Genomic DNA, 14057 nt, shown 5'->3' with positions numbered 1-14057 from the left:
AGCTGCTTTTGAAAACATTCTCGGCAAAAGTAATTACTCTCAAGCACTTTTCATCTGACAACAGCAGATGAACTAAACACTGTTAAAAGCATTCCTCCAGAACGTCAGTCCTCCTGTCCATTGAAAAGGTGCCTTTCTCTGTGCATAGCTACTGCCTCAGAGCCCGGCTCTCCTAACAACCCAGGAATACATTTGCTTCGCATTATTGCTAATGCCTGCCGTTGCAAATAAACAAAATCAGCTCCAACAGATAATTTCCCTCCAAACATAATCAATTACAATGCGCAGTAAAGCAGGAAGTCCATTTAGCCATGTTATTAGAGGAAGGGCCACACGACAATGACAACAGCCACACTACCTCCTGTGCATATCAATACACAACGTGCATCTATTCTGTTCTCTCTTCTCATGACAAAATGAGATGTTTGCAGTGGTGTAGTCTACGTGATACGCAGGACTATGCCGTATACCCACTAGGAAAGGCCAAGGATATACGTATACCCACTTACAAATGTGTGAGGATACGTAACGGCGTTTTGTGACTGAACTTTCACACTTTCATTCATAAAATTCACCCCGTCTGTGTTACGAAGCACTTGACTTTTGGACCATTGGGACTGACTATAGCGTCATGTACCATCAAAGGGGGGAGATGCGACATGAAATATGTCAAAATGCAGCACTATCATGCACAGATCAACCTTATAACATGTAATGTTAGATATATAATGTTAGACAGGGAGCGCAAATTTATTTTTATGCCGTTCCGAAATGAACAATATGAGGCTGGGAGGGAAAAATCACAGTATACCCACTAGAAACAACTAGACTACACTACTGATGTTTGTTAACCAAACATGAGATGACAGTTGTGGCAATGAAGGTACCAGAAGAGATACAGTATGTCCAGACATTCATCCTATGGATATAATGTGATAATGATTTATGAATAGTATAATGAATATATTCCACTGAATGCATGGAACATCATCTTGTCCAGGACAATCTTAGGGTACTCGGGCCTAGTCATGATTGATTTTTGTTGCTGTTGTCAAGTAAAACTATTGGCCTAGGGACGGATTACAGTAAACAGGTAGACTCATCAGTGACTTCCTGATTGTAAGACTAAACCAAAGGTATATCTTAATGGTAATCCTAGTAAGCAACATTTCGTGACGTTAGAATTATAAAGTTCTCAATTTTTGATCAGAATTTAGTTTTTTACGTAATCTGATCCATTAGGTGTTTATTAATGCCTGTGTGGTGTTATTTTTTAAATGTTGAATTATTTTAGTTAGTCATTAATAAAATACAAAGGTTCCATCTCACAAAACATAACGGAATGTAAAAACGTTGACGCTCAATATCTCTGAACTGCCCTGAACGGAGATAGAACCTTATAATTCTAAGATCACGATTTTCAATAGCCATAGCCGGAAAGTGTAATAAAAAATAACTTCATAGCATCAGCCCATTTCGCAGGAGGAGAGTAGTGCTACTACTGCTAGGACTACTTTCTCGGTCTCTGGCTGTAGAGAGTGCGTCTCTGTGTGGCACCTAGAAAGTGCTGGGGGAGTCAGGGGGAGTCAGGCTTGGCTGCTTTCCATTCGATTTCCCCCGCGGGTCGTCCATCGGCCAGGGGACGGGCGAGAGAGAGAGAGAGAGAGAGAGAGAGAGAGAGAGAGAGAGAGAGACAGAGAGAGAGAGAGAGAGAGAGAGAGAGAGCGCCCAGCCCCGAGGTGATTAACGGAAGAAAGATGGTTGCAGCTCCCGGCGTAAATCCAGAGGGGTTTCAGGTGGAACACAGGCGCTTGTCTACCGATGAGGAATGGGGAACAGGGAGGCCTGGCGCCCAGTCCTGCCTGCCCGGAAACCTCCTCTCCTCCTCACTACTCTTCTCTCACGCCTGCTGCCATTTTACTGAGCGAATCCGACGGGGGGGGAGGGAGGAAGGAGGGGAGAGAGAGAGAGAGAGAGAGAGAGGAGATGGCCGAGGGAGAGAGGAGGGAGGGGGGAGAGAGAGAGAGAGAGAGAGGAGATGGCCGAGGGAGAGAGAGAGAGAGAGAGAGGAGATGGACGAGGGAGAGAGGAGGAAGGAGGAGAGAGAGAGAGGAGATGACCGAGGGAGAGAGAGAGAGAGAGAGAGAGCGAGAGATGACCGAGGGAGAGGGAGAGAGAGAGAGAGAGAGAGAGAGGGGAGATGACCGAGGGAGAGAGAGAGAGAGAGGAGATGACCGAGAGGGAGAGAGAAAGGAAGGAGCGAGAGAGAGAGCGGAAACCTGCGAGCCCCTGGGGTAACATTAGAGAGGCCCATCTGTTGAACATCTGGTCCGAGGAGCCAAACGCCTCCCAGCGTCCCGTTCAGGAAATCTTACATTCTGCACAGGAGCCAATCGGAGAAGGCCGGGCACCTTCCCCTCGCTCCGTGAGACAGACGAAGGAGACGGGCCGTTTATTGTCCTCGTAGAGAAGATTGTTCTCACAGCGGGAGGTGCGTCGATGCAATGCGGTAGCCTACATCATATGTACAATATTGGCATCTACGCCTAAACACGTAGACTAGACACGTTTCACGAATGGTAAATGTACTGCACTTATATAGCGCCGTATTCCAAAACGCTTTACAACGGCCTCTCGATTACCCATTCGCACACACATTCACCCACCAATGGCGGCAAGGCGCAAGGCCGGCCCGCTCATTGGGAGGAATTTGGGGTTTTAGTGTCTTACCCAAGGACACCTTGACACACGTGGCCAGCCGGGGATCGAACCGCCAAAACTACCGACCTAGCCGGCGGCTCTACCTCCTGAGCCACAGCCGCCCTCGTAACGTCTTTGAGGAGGAGGAATGTTTGTCCTTGGGCCAGCAGTCGTGTGAAGTCATCACAAGCAAAGTCACAGGGAGGTACAAGCAATGGAATGAGATCAGAAGGACACGCGGGGTCAGTGGAGACGGGATCCGAGCCCCGCGCCACGAGAGCAGCAGCTCATCTAGATCAGACTGTCATCGGGGCCGGGCTGGCCGCAGAACCAATCTCTTCACTTGTCAAGTTAAGAAGGAGATAGAAAAAGAGGATCGAGGCTACTTCTCAGATTGATTTCACGGTCATACGTCGGGGAAAAACACCCCGCCAGTGTGCGTGTGTGTGTAGTGTGCATCTGCGTGTGCATCTGCGTGTGTGTAGGCTTAATGTCAGTCCACTCTTTGCAACACTGATTGTTTTTAACGCCCATACTGGGGAGAGAGAAAAGGATTGCCGGCAGCAAGGTTTCATCCTCTGGTTGAGCAGTAACCCAGCAGTGCTTTCTTAGAACGAGGGACGGGGTCACACATCGTTGTTATCGATTATTATCCTCTCCTCCTATCCATATCTCTTTCATCATCATACCCAATCGCAGACGAGCCATAACAGACAGACTGAATCTGTAAACTATCGATTATTACAAATGCAAAGTGTATTTATCGACACTAAGCCGAAGAGCAACAGTTTTCGTGTTTACATTTACATTTTTGGCATTCTTCAGCAGACGCCTTATTCCAAAGCGACTTACAATCGATACATTTGACTAAGCAAGCGAATCATCAATCCACCAGTCGTATCAGGAAGAGAAATCTAGCTCAGGCCAGGGGCCATTGGCAGTCTCAGTGATTCTTTATATATATACTGTATATAGACACTGGAGAACAGAGAGACAGTACAAGGGTTAGGGTTAGAGTAGAAGTCATAGGGGACACAGTAGAGGGGAAAAGCGAGTGTCTTCAGGGGACACAGTGCCGGGGGGCAGTAGATGTCTCAGGAGGAGCAGTTAAGGTGTAACCTGAAAAGATGGAGGTCTTCAGTCTCCGACGGAAGATGGGTAGTGACTCTGCCCGTGTCCCACAGTATGGGGAGGTATCCGCTGTGAGCTGAGGTTACACAGACTGCTGCATGTCTTCTGCTCGCCTTTTTTCGAACCGAGTTGAATGATAGAGGGGGAAAGGAGGACGAGGGCATATGGTACAGTACTCTGCTCTGATCCAATCATGGCAGAAGGCACACAGGTACACGGGACTGCTGCAGTGTTGGAGGAGAAGGCCACTGGATTCAAAATGGCCGGATAGTTAGAGCTCTGTGTTGAGGAAGGGGAAGGGTGTTTTTCCCCCCCCAAAAAAATCTAAATACATTTATTACCCAAAGGTGGCATGTCACAGGAATCAACAGGGTTCCCGTTAAATGTACTGACTTATATAGCGCTTTTCTCCAAAGCGCTTTACAATGGCCTCTCATTCACCCATTCACACACACATTCACACACCAATGGCGGCCAAGCTACCATGCAAGGCGCCGGCCCGCTCACTGGGAGCAATTTGGGGGTTCAGTGTCATGTGGCCAGCCGGGGCTCGAACCGCCGGTCTGCCGACCTTGCGATCGTTAGACGGCGGCTCTACCTCCTGCACCACAACCACCCCACTACCGTTAACCACTACCTCTGCTCTCTCTCCGGCCTGCTCTACTCCTCCTCTTTCTCTTATCCTTGGGTCATTTTCTTCTCTATCGCTTTCTTTATTTCTCACTCTCTCTCTCTCCCAGTAACACTCTCTCTACCTCGCTCTCTATTCCTCTCTCATTCTCCTCAGTCCCGGGCGTGATCTTTAGAAAAGGACTTTAACAAGCCGAACGCGCCATTGACTCACAAATCCCACCTCAGAGGGGAATAGCCGCCGCTAATGAATTTTATGAGATTATTAATGAAAGACATGAGGGCTCATTGATTGGAGATGTGGGCTACTAAACGGCTGAGGTTGGCTCTGGGAGACCGGCATGTCCCACTTTGACTGATAGGGGGGGTGGGGGGCGGGGGGTGATGCATGACGCATGACGCAACTCAAGAGTCCGCAGTTTCTCCTGACGTGAGGTCTGTGCTCTCTCTCGCTGGGAGGTCAGAGTTATGGCCCTCCCCTCATTTGTGATGGATCAATCCGGGATTCTTTCGCCCCGTCGGAAAATCACTGTGACAAGACTTTGACCATCGAGCTCCTTCACCGCACATTGGGTCAATGTTGGTTGACTGACTTGGCATCGCATGCATTAGCTGAGTGCACAAAAGGACAGTAGCCACAGAGAGAGAGAGAGAGAGAGAGAGAGAGAGAGAGAGAGAGAGAGAGAGAGAGAGTGAGAGGGGGAGGGATGGACAAAGAGGGATGGAGAGAAACTAATTAGGGAGTAGGCGAAGAAGGAGGACATAGGATGAAGACAGAAAAGGAGGGGACAGAGGAGTGAAAAAAGGGAGGAGAAATAAAAGAGGGAAAAAGAGAGAGATGGGAGAAGAAAGGAGAGAGGAGGAGGGCATTGTGCCGTTTCAACAGCCTCCCCCAGAAGTAAGACAAATTGGGCTGCGCGGCGGCAGACTCCACAGCCCCGTGTCCCCATCCCTCAAAGGGGGATGCCAACGTCTCCCAAGCATTAAAGTGGAAAAACCAACGCCACTGCGAGAATTTAATGAGGAGGGCTCTGCACTGCCTCTCTCTCTCTCGCTCTCCTCTCTCCTCTCCGCCCCGCCACTGACTCCGTGACACGACACTTCTTGCCATGTAGTGATTTCTCCCTCCCCTTTTCTTTCCCCTCTCTTTATTATTCCCCTTCGCCGGGGAAAAATAGAGTGGCTGTATAAGCCAGCCCCAGCCTCTCTTTCTCTCTCTCTATCTATCTCTCCCTCTCTATATATCTCTCTCTCTCTGCCCGGGCCTCCCTCCCTCTCTCTCAGTCAACCCCAGCGTAAATCTAATGCATTAGGAGTGTGAAAATGACATGCCATATCTCACTAGCTTGTCCTCCTCGTACGACGAAAAACGGGGACTGCATTTACACAGTGTATACCCAGCTCCTCCTGTTAATGTTAAACCAACACCTGTGGGAAGTGGATTTCCCGACACGTCGATGGTGATGAAGGGAAACAATTCTCCCCCCCCGATTCGGTTTTAAAGTGATCAAGTTAGAAGGGCGACTGTGCCTAGTGGCAGCCCGGATACAAAAGCGAGGAATATTTGTCTCTATCACACACTTTACACCGAAGAAAATATCCCAACATACGCATGATCGAGTCAGTTCACCATTAGCTCTACGCGATTCAGACAGAAGCGAAGCGTCGGCCCTCTAAAGGAGGGTAGCGTTGTACTTGTCCATCCTATTCATGTTGACGCCTCCGTGAGAGGAGAGAAACAAGACCTGAGCAGGTTTGTCCTCTCTGTAAATGTTTGATAGAGGCTCAAACCATAGAGGAGCCCAGAGATTGGAGTGCAGAGTCTTTTGACTGTGTTTTTGAAATTGCACAAGTAAAAAGGTCCAGAATCGATGAAGGGCGTGAAGAGAGAAAAAATGAATTTCCGAGAGACAGGGCAGGCACGAAGGCAAGGGCAGGCGATGGGGGCTTGGCGATAGGGGCTAAGGTGATGGATGAAGTTCAGCACTCTCCCGCTGAAGGTCTGATTGAGCGGCTGGACAAACATTGGGAATTAAGGCCTTGATAATCCAGCGTAAGCACATTGGGGAACCAGACTGAGTGATAGACAAACTACATCAGACTTTTCTCCCCCCACTCGCTCTTCTGAACTAAAACAAGAAAACTAAAATTGAGGGCGGCTGTGGCGCAGGAGGTAGAGCTGCCGTCTAATGATCACAAGGTCGGCAGATCGGCGGTTCGAGCCCCGGCTGGCCACATGTCGAAGTGTCCTTGGGCAAGACACTGAACCCCAAATTGCTCCCAGTGAGCGGGGCCGGCCGGCGCCTTGCATGGTAGCTTGCCGCCATTGGTGTGTGAATGTGTTGTGTGAACGGGTGAATGAGAGGCCGTTGTAAATCGCTTTGGAGCAGCAAAAAAGGCGCTATATAAGTGCAGTCCTTTTACCATTTACCATTTAAAATGTCCCTGATACAAGAAGCCCCCTCTAGTGGTCAGTTCAAACGTGCTGCGGTGAGTCATGCTGTAATGGATGGTATTTAGTTAATGATTAACACCCCAGAGAGGAGATAATAATTTATAAGATATCCTTAAGCACCCGCTGCGGTTTGCATCTTGATGCTGACTTTGAGACTCACCCTGAATGTTAATTCTTAATTATATAATTCATTAAGGAGCCCATTGCTAATACCACACTTCATTGAACACTCAAAACACACAAAGACCCCCTGTGTGTGTGTGTGTGTGTGTGTGTGTGTGTGTGTGTGTGTGTGTGTGTGTGTATGTATGTATGTATGTATGCATGTATGTATGTATGTGTGTATGTATGTATGTATGTGTGTGTATGTATGTATGTATGTATGTATGTATGTACCTACATGTGTATGTATGTGTGTATGTATGTATGTATGTATGCATGTATGTATGTAGGTACGTACGTACCGTACGTGTGTATGTATGTATGTGTGTATGTATGTATATATGTATGTATGTATGTATGTATGTATGTACGTATGGTGTGTGGGTGTGTGTGACTGCCTCTCTACTTGGCGTTCCATGGTTGCTAGGGCAGCGGTCACAGAAGATCACTCGACAACCCCACAGAAAAATGGCATTTAACTTTATTGCCACTGGCTTCAGCCGCAGCTTTAATTTGTTATTAATGTCTCATCCGTGGCTACAGAGCCATGCTAATTGTGACCGCAGAGAGAAGGAGAAATGGAGGAGGTGGTGGGGGGAGGGAGGGAGGGAAGAAGGGAGGTTGTATAGGCCAGGCATCTCTGGGTTTTCAAAGTGCTGTTAACCTTGCCTTGAGTCTGACGAGAAGAACATTTAAGGGCAGAAAGAAAAGGAAAGTAAACAGAGAAATCTGACTACAACAGCCTCACGCCGAATGTATTAACAACCAGCTCTACTGCTAAGGACGACACACAGATTATGCAGATAATAATTAGCACGTGACTATCACTCGGGAGGTATAAGGCGCAGTGAGTTGAATAACAGTGATAAAATCTCTCGACACCTGGAAAAGAAACACTCTTGTTCGTGCGTCTCATCTCAAAAATCAAATCACATTATAATTGCAAATCATTAAGGGAAAACATAAATCACCACAAGACACCAATTATTACCTTTTTAAAACACCCTTTAAGAATGTCTTCTCTTTCACCCCAGAGGAGGGGAAAAGCAGTGGATTACACACACAGGAAGTGAGTCAGAGCGATGGGAATTGGAAGAAAAGAAAAATAAGAAAAAAGAAAATGGCTGAGAAATCAATGCTAGATATCATAGAGACACAGAGGGATACCATTTCAATGGGGTTGTCTGTAGCCAAGAGGGGACTATCAGCTACTGTGTAGAGGCCAACAGTAGAACACAAGAGCTGTAACTCGTGTGTGTGTGTGTGTGTGTGTGTGTGTGTGTGTGTGTGTGTGTGTGTGTGTGTGTGTGAGTGTGTGTGTGTGGACTTGTGTCCTGTCCCGACGACCACAAAGACAGACAGACAATCACAACGACACACAGTCTGCCCCTGGGACAACTAAACAACAACAGTCCCCTTGTGTTATTCGATCCCTTTCATCTCTCCTCGCCAAAACCTTAAACAATCGAATCAGGGGGAATAAAAACCCAAATCTGATGCTGCCAATCCGAGTCGGACGGAAAACTGGGAGTGAGTGACAGACTCCCGTCAAGCTGGAGCTGACTTCTATTTATGCCTCGTCCCCCCGTCCCCCCGCCCCCCCTCTGCTCCTCCCTGCGTTTGTTTAGCGCCGGCATCAGTTAGCCTTCGCCTGCCTCCTCCTCCGACAGCCTGTCAGTCTCGGGTGTTTTAAACACTGACCAATTCAGCGCGCTGACACCCTCCCTGGCACCCCCCCGCCCCCCCGCCTGACACTGGGGGTTGGCAGTGCCGCTGCCACCTCTCTCTCGCCCCCTCTCCCTCTCCCTCCTCCCTCTCTCCTTCTCTCTCCCGCCTCTCCCTCCTCCTCCTCCCTCTCTCTACCCCCCTCCTTCTCCATCCCCCTCTCTCTCCCCCTTTCCCTCCTCCTCCCTCTCTCCCTCTCCCTACCCCCCTCCTTCTCTCTCCCCCCTCCTTCTCTGTCCCCCCCTCTCCCTCCCTCCCTCTCCCTACCCCCCTCCTTCTCTGTCCCCCCCTCTCCCTCCTCCTCCCACAACAGGCATCGTTGGGTTGCTAGGCTGTCCTTTTCGTTTATCCGCCTGCATGCCACCGAGGCCTGTGGGGAACGTTGGCAGTGTTGGAGGGGAAATGGGAGGAGGAGGATGAAGATGATGAAGACGAGGAGGAAGGAGAGGATGAGGAGGAGGAAGAGGAGGAGGTGGAGCAGGAAGAGTGGATGGCTTTTGGTACATCCTCTGGTCTCTACCCAACTCCCTGAAACATCCTCTGCCTTCCTGCCCTCCCCCCGCCCCCCCGCCCCCCTAGTCGTCCTACCCCTGCTAGGATCTGGCTTTCCGTTGACCTATGACGTTGCATTTCGGGTAACCAGGAGCAACAGTAGATCAGGGTTACCCTTTATGATCAGAGAAGACTGATTCCGGACTGGAGCTATGTTCATGTTCATCTAACTCTGAATCTGCATTCATTAGTCACCACCTTTGGGTCACCTTCAGATTATCTGGCAGGGAACCACACTGTGAAGAAAACAACGTGTATTAAATCGATTAATTCTTATTGGTGTGTATGATACACACTGTACAAACCATGACATGCTTGAGGCACTTCAAAAGCTTTATTAAAGATGTGCGATTGAAAAGTATTTACTACTTCAACGAGCGATCGAGATAATGGGCAAGACACCCTGCACCTAACAGTGTGAGACACGCTCCTCACACAGAGACAGAGGGGTGGGAAGGGTCTAAGAGGCAGGGCAGGAAGCCCTGCGCACTGGAAGCACTGGAAGCAATCAGACCAACCACCCCAAAAAAAGGGGGGGGGGGGGGGGGGGGGGTTGGGGTGGAGGGGGTTGGGATGGAGGGGGTGGGGGGTGGGAGGAGTGGAGAGAAGAGAAGCAGTTTCAAAGCATCTAAAAGGTCAGCCAGGACCGGCAGGGTGAAGGATTCCGGAACCTTCCGAGAGAATTATGGGAAACTCCCCACACCCCTTTCCCATTCAAAAATAATCCAGCAAAAGAAGACTTGATTAAAACAATGAGCTGGAAACAATGGCGGAAAAGAGAGAGAAAGGCAAGAGAGCGAAAGCTCCGCTTGTTGGAGAGCCCTTTTTTTTTTATTTCCAGCACTCCATTAAGGCCGAGAGCTACGGCAGGCAGGGGGAAAGAGGGAAGGCAGCCCGGAATCTTCCCAGCACGGACCACGTTTCCCAGCAGCACCCTGGGCATTGGAGCTTATGAGGCGAAAAAACTGATGAGAAACAGATTAAAAACCTACTGGGCATGCTTAACTGAGCAGAAACTGAACGCTGATCAAAGAAAGAAAAAAAAATCTAAGAAAAAAAAAGAAAAGAGGGGGGGGGGGAAATAGTAATATTTTGTGCTTAAATCATTCATTCATCATATCATACTGTAGACATTACGTGACGTTAGAATTATAAGGTTCTTCTATCTCCATTTTTGGTCAGAATTGAGTAGATTTTACATAATCTGATCCATTCGGTGTTTATTAATGCCTGTGTGGTGTTATTTTTTAAATGTTGACATTTTTTTGTTAGTAATTCATAAAATACAAAGGTTCCGTCTCACAAAACATAATGGAATGTAAAAACTTTGACGCTCAAATATCTCTGAACTGCCCTAAACGGAGATAGAACCTTATCATTCTAAAGCTCACGATTACAGCATAGTAGTAGTGGCGGTGATATTATTTACCCTGCTGCTGTGAAAAACAGCATGAGAATCAATATGCTCGTTCACATAACCACAACTAAACACCAGGCCGGTTCACAGTTCAGGCAACTCTCTCCACAGACCAGACACGGCCCATATGCTTATAAACAAGCTCCTAGAAAATCACCAGACAACAGCAACATGACAGTATCCCACGCTGCTAACTGTCTGCATCCGCCCCCCCCCCCCCCCCACACACACACACACACACACACACACACACCATATCTTTTAATCAATCTATTAGGGGAAGCTTGGCGATGATGACAGCCACAGTGACTGATAAAGTGACCTGGCCGACATCAGAGCGGCCCCTGCCGCCGCGGAGCGCCAGATAATAGCCGGTGCTGGGAAAGATGATGATGATGATAATGTTGTTACTGAGGGCCAAGAGCATATCCAATCCTCCCTAAATGTCAACCTGCCCTATCGCACGCCGGGGACTTGAAATGTAAGGCTGCTCAGTATCAGCCTGTTCAGAATGGATAACAAAAACACACAATATTTCATTGCTTGTGACTCAAACAATCGCCCCCCCAACCCACATAAAAACAGAAGAGAAATATGAAAAGATACACTTCTCGTTGCATTACGAACGACTGTGACCGTTCTGTTACCGTGGGCTGTGTGAATGTCAACATGCATTCACGTACACCGCAACAGAACAACAGATCGAAGGCCAAACATCTCGACTGTGTGTGTCTCTCTCTCTCTCTCTGTGTCTCTCTCGCTCTCTCTCTGTGTGTGTGTCTCTATCTCTCTCTCTCTCTCTCCTCCACCTCCTCTCTCTCTCTCTCTTCTCTCTCCTCTCTCTCCTCTCTCTCCTCTCTCTCTCTCTCTCTCTCCGCTCTTCCGTTCACTGTACGGTAGAGAGAGGTGTCAGAGAAGGTGGTGTGCGGTGTCAATCATTAACCCCGTCGACGCCAGAGTGTACACCCAGGAAGCTTTCACACCGAGGCTGAACTACTGACCTATGATGGGAGACGTCCCACGGTGAGACTCGGCTGTTATTATATTCCAAACAGATGTTTGTGTGGCCCTCCCTGTGCGCAGTCAGCAAAACTGGCTATTACAGGAGAGTGAGGAGTGCAGAAGCAGACCCCTTTCACAGAAAAACGTGACAGGAATAAATAGAGTTGCGGCGTTGTCCGTTTTTTTTGAGTGCTTAGGCTGGGCCACTCGCTGTTGCTGTACGGTGGGGGAGATATATAGAGGACATTGGAGTGCGAATGCTGTCGAAACTACCGGTCTTGGTTCCCGGTAATGTAGCTCTAAAAGACTGAAAGGTCACTATTGTGATAAGCCGTCGTATTCCTGTTAACACATTAGATAATGTGATTATCAATATCAAAACAGGAAATAATTGTTCACATATAAACCCCCGCACCTCCCACCCGAAAAAAAAACGACTTTCTGATTCACTCCCTCTTTCTCTCACAGACATCATCCCCTGTATAAAAGTTTCCACTCGATGAAAGTGCTTGCATCGTGCAAAAAATAGCATATATAACAGCCTGTATATGACACATAGGAGTGAACACACTCTCCTTACACAACACCACCACCACACTACCTCTGTGCTGCATACACACACACACACACACACACACACACACACTGACACCTTGGCATTCAAACAGGCTGAACAGCAGCAGAGAATGAAATGGTCATTCACAAGGCCAACACAGGACAGAATCCCTCTCTCCCAGTAGCTAGCAGTCTGGGAGAGGGACAGATAGGGCCTCACACAACATCTTGGGGACTTGAAATGGTCCCGAGGGAGGGGCACACGTTTGCCCTTCTGTGACAGCGCCTTATTCCTCAAGTATTCGGCACTCCTCTTGTTAATTCCCCCATCCTACGACGTTACCACCCAGCTTCATCCCTTCCCCCCCTCCCTCCCTCCCTCCATCCATCCGCCACTCCCTCCCTCCCTCCCTCCCTCCATCCCTTTCTCAAAATAGGCTACTCATTTCAATTCTGACTGACTCCCACTACCACCCCAGAGTTTATTTCTCTCTAGATTTGCGATCAGATGGAATGAAAGATGAAAACTGGGAGGAGAGGAGAGTCAGAAGAAAAGAAATCAGAATGCTTAACAAGAGGAGTCCATCCCTAAGTCCCTATCCTGGGCTTTCATCACGGACTTACATGCAATGTTTAGAAATCAAGTTCAGAATAAAGTGTGGACTTCTTAGTGAAATAGAGGTAGATGTGTTATACATCTCACTACTACCCAAACAGCAGACACAAAAGGAAATGTTAAGATGTGGTTAGAGATTGTGCATTACATTTTAATTTTAATAGCACAGCAGATCCATTAAAAACACTCAAACACACCCTCACACACACATCCATCACAAGTTAAAACAAGAACCATAAAAAATACATTATCTTTGTAACTTCCACTATCTAGATACTAAGGCATGGGGTATTATTTCCCCTAATGCTCTCAGTTACTTACAAGCACATCTCTTCAGAGACAAACTAGCTCATGTGAAGGAATTTAATTGCATATCTAAGCTGCAAGTGGAAGGTCACCACATGAACCTATTATATGATGGCCATTTACCAGCATAATTTAGTGTGCAATTTATCTCATATCTCATTGCAAAAAAAAAGTTGCTGTCATGATTTTAATTTTGGATAAGCACCACACTGCAAATATGATTGCTGGGGATGTATGACACGGAGGACAATTATCAACCAGACATATATACAGCAGTATTTGGGATTCCATGAGCGTTCATACATAGTGCCCTGGCCCTGAAGGGACTTGTCATGTCAATCGCGCAGAAAATACATTAGACTTGCTGTCAGTCATCACGATCAAATCCAAGAAGGGTTTGAGGAATCTCGATGTGCCACTCTGTCAAGTCAAGGTCACCTAAATTAAGATTTAGAAACCCGAAAATACCAGGGCAGGGACAGCGATGCGATCGGTTTCAGGCGTTGTATAATATGATATAATATATAATATGTATAATATGATGCCCGATCTTCCACATTCCCACTGATGGAGGCAGTCACCCTTTCTCTTTTATTTGCTTTTTAATTTTACCAAGTCAGAATGATGCTTGGAACACTGCGCCACACAGGGATGTTGTATAACATATCCACATGTTTATAAACACTGACGATCGGCGTCATAATATAAACAATAAACAAATAGGCATAATTGACTAACTCGTCTTGTGCCAATGTGGATGGATGGAGGTTTTTGCGCGTTGTCGATGGTCGTGGTCACGTTTTGAA

Source organism: Nansenia antarctica (genome assembly GCF_963989245.1).
Source record: "Nansenia antarctica genome assembly, chromosome: 15".
Lineage (NCBI taxonomy): Eukaryota > Metazoa > Chordata > Actinopteri > Argentiniformes > Microstomatidae > Nansenia > Nansenia antarctica.
The sequence above is the reverse complement of the archived record's forward strand: the minus strand, read 5'-3'. Positions refer to the sequence as shown.